Source organism: Salvelinus namaycush, chromosome 5 (genome assembly GCF_016432855.1).
Source record: "Salvelinus namaycush isolate Seneca chromosome 5, SaNama_1.0, whole genome shotgun sequence".
In the NCBI taxonomy this organism is placed as follows: Eukaryota; Metazoa; Chordata; class Actinopteri; order Salmoniformes; family Salmonidae; genus Salvelinus; species Salvelinus namaycush.
This window is the reverse complement of record NC_052311.1, coordinates 688,966-692,833: the sequence shown is the minus strand read 5'-3', so window position 1 is coordinate 692,833 and position 3,868 is coordinate 688,966.

Genomic DNA, 3,868 nt, shown 5'->3' with positions numbered 1-3,868 from the left:
GCCTAGTGGTTAGAGTGTAGGGGCGGCAGGTAGCTTAGTGGTTAGAGTGTAGAGGTGGCAGGTAGCCTAGTGGTTAGAGTGTAGGGGCGGCAGGTAGCCTAGTGGTTAGAGTGTAGGGACGGCAGGTAGCCTAGCGGTTAGAGTGTAGGGACGGCAGGTAGCCTAGTGGTTAGAGTGTAGGGACGGCAGGTAGTCTAGCGGTTAGAGTGTAGGGACGGCAGGTAGCCTAGTGGTTAGAGTCTAGGGACGGCAGGTAGCCTAGTGGTTAGAGTGTAGGGACGGCAGGTAACCTAGTGGTTAGAGTGTAGGGGTGGCAGGTAGCCTAGTGGTTAGAGTGTAGGGGCGGCAGGTAGCCTAGTGGTTAGAGTGTAGAGGTGGCAGGTAGCCTAGTGGTTAGAGTGTAGGGGCGGCAGGTAGCCTAGTGGTTAGAGTGTAGGGACGGCAGGTATTCTAGTGGTTAGAGTGTAGGGGCGGCAGGTAGCCTAGTGGTTAGAGTGTAGGGACGGCAGGTAGCCTAGTGGTTAGAGTGTAGGGACGGCAGGTAGCCTAGTGGTTAGAGTGTAGGGACGGCAGGTAGCCTAGTGGTTAGAGTGTAGAGGTGGCAGGTAGCCTAGTGGTTAGAGTGTAGGGGCGGCAGGTATTCTAGTGGTTAGAGTGTAGGGGCGGCAGGTAGCCTAGTGGTTAGAGTGTAGGGACGGCAGGTAGCCTAGTGGTTAGAGTGTAGGGACGGCAGGTAGCCTAGTGGTTAGAGTGTAGGGGCGGCAGGTAGCCTAGTGGTTAGAGTGTAGAGGTGGCAGGTAGCCTAGTGGTTAGAGTGTAGGGGCGGCAGGTAGCCTAGTGGTTAGAGTGTAGGGACGGCAGGTAGCCTAGTGGTTAGAGTGTAGGGACGGCAGGTAGCCTAGTGGTTAGAGTGTAGGGACGGCAGGTAGCCTAGTGGTTAGAGTGTAGGGACGGCAGGTAGCCTAGTGGTTAGAGTGTAGGGACGGCAGGTAGCCTAGTGGTTAGAGTGTTGGAGTAGTAACCGGAAGGTTGCAAGATCGAATCCCCCGAGCTGACAAGGTAAAAATAGGTTGTTAACAAGACAGTTAATTTCTAGGCTGTCATTGAAAATAAGAATTAGTTCCTAATTAACTGACTTGCCTAGTTAAATAAATGTAAAATATGTTGACCTCTGACTGTTTCATCCTAACATCGTTGGTGCCGACGTGGATAACAATATCCCTCTACCCTCGTCAGTTTTAGCTTTAGCCAGCACCATCTTCAGATTAGCCTTAGCGTCGGTAGCCCTGCCCCCTGGTAAACAGTGTATGATCGCTGGGTGATTCGTTTTAAGTATAATACTGTGGGTAATGGAGTTGGCCAATGACTAAGGTTTTCAATTTGTCAGTGCTAATGGTGGGAGGCTCAGCGGCTCAGACCCCGTAATGGGTGGAGGAGAGACCAGAGAAGACTCGGACTCTGACTGCCTCTTCTAGAGACACAGAGTCCAGGAGGCTGTGGAGAAGCTGACTTTGGCCTCTAGAGACACAGAGTCCAGGAGGCTGAGGAGAAACTGACTTTGGCCTCTAGAGACACAGAGTCCAGGAGGCTGAGGAGAAGCTGACTTTGGCCTCTAGAGACACAGAGTCCAGGAGGCTGAGGAGAAACTGACTTTGGCCTCTAGAGACACAGAGTCCAGGAGGCTGAGGAGAAGCTGACTTTGGCCTCTAGAGACACAGAGTCCAGGAGGCTGAGGAGAAACTGACTTTGGCCTCTAGAGACACAGAGTCCAGGAGGCTGAGGAGAAGCTGACTTTGGCCTCTAGAGACACAGAGTCCAGGAGGCTAAGGAGAAGCTGACTTTGGCCTCTAGAGACACAGAGTCCAGGAGGCTAAGGAGAAGCTGACTTTGGCCTCTAGAGACACAGAGTCCAGGAGGCTAAGGAGAAACTGACTTTGGCCTCTAGAGAACCAGAGAGCTACAACTACAGGCATATTGATGTTGCTATAGCTACAACTAGAGGCATATTTATGTTGCTATAGCTACAACTACAGGCATATTGATGTTGCTATAGCTACAACTAGAGGCATATTGATGTTGCTATAGCTACAACTACAGGCATATTGATGTTGCTATAGCTACAACTAGAGGCATATTTATGTTGCTATAGCTACAACTACAGGCATATTGATGTTGCTATAGCTACACCTATAGGCATATTGACATTGCTATAGCTACAACTAGAGGCATATTGATGTTGCTATAGCTACAACTAGAGGCATATTGATGTTGCTATAGCTACAACTAGAGGCATATTGACGTTGCTATAGCTACAACTATAGGCATATTGACGTTGCTATAGCTACAACTACAGGCATATTGATGTTGTTATAGCTACAACTACAGGCATATCGATGTTACTATAGCAACAACTACAGGCATATTGATGTTGCTATAGCTACAACTACAGGCATATTGACGTTGCTATAGTTACAAATACAGGCATATTGATGTTGCTATAGCTACAACTATAGGCATATTGACGTTGCTATAGCTACAACTACAGGCATATTGACGTTGCTATAGCTACAACTACAGGCATATTGACGTTGCTATAGCTACATCTACAGGCATATTGACGTTGCTATAGCTACAACCATGGGTGTACAGTATGTGTCAGTCCTGATGGTGTTATAACTACAACTACAGGCATATTGATGTTGCTATAGCTACAACCATGGGTGTACAGTATGTGTCAGTCCTGATGTTGCTATAGCTACACCCATGGATCTGTACCACAATACTCAAAGGCGGTGGTACAGAGAAGCCTAATCAGACTGACAGGTACAAAAGGATCTTCTACCTCACAAATTCAGAAACTCTTGAAGGACAGTGAAATTTGTTAAATGTTGCTTCTTTATTGTTAAAAGTAAAAAATGGTGTTTCGGAAATGAAGGACGGTTTTATATACACTATATATACAAAAGTATATGGACACCCCTTCAAAATTAGTGGATTCGGCTATTTCAGCCACACCGTTGCTGACAGGTGTATAAAATCGAGAACACTGCTATGCAATATCCATAGACAAACATTGGGAGTAGAATGACTTTAAGTCATAGGATGCCATCTTTCCAACAAGTCAGTTTGTCAAAGTTCTGCCTTGCTAGAGCTGCCCCGGTCAACTGTAAGTGCTGTTATTGTGAAGTGGAAACATCTAGGAGCAACAACGGCTCAGCCGTGAAGTGGTAGGCCACACAACCTCACAGAATGGGACCGCCGAGTGCTGAAGAGCGTGGTGCGTAAAAATTGTCTGTCCTTGGTTGCAACACTCACTACCGAGTTCCAAACTGCCTCTGGAAGCAACGTCAGCACAATAACTGTTTGTCGGGAACTTCATAAAATGGGTTTCCATGGTCGAGCATCCGCACACAAGCCTAAGACCACCATGCACAATGCCAAGCATCGAGTGGTATAAAGCTCGCCGCCATTGGACTCTCGAGCAGTGGTTCTCTGGAGTAATGAATCACGCTCACCATCTGGCAGTCCGACAGACGAATCTGGGTTTGGCGGATGCCAGGAGAACACTACCTGCCCCAGTGCATAGTGCCAACTGTAAAGTTTGGTGGAGGAGGAATAATGGTCTGGGGCTGTTTTTCATGGTTCGGGCCCCTTAGTTCCAGTGAAGAAAAATCTTAATGCTACAGCATACAATGACATTCTAGATGATTCTGTGTTTCCAACTTTGTGGCAACAGTTTGGGGAAGGCCCTTTCCTGTTTCAGTATAAAAATGCCCCGTGCACAAAGCCAGGTCCATACAGATTATTTTTTTAAAGATCGGTGTGGAAGAACTTGACTGGCCTGCACAGAGCCCTGACCTCAACCCCA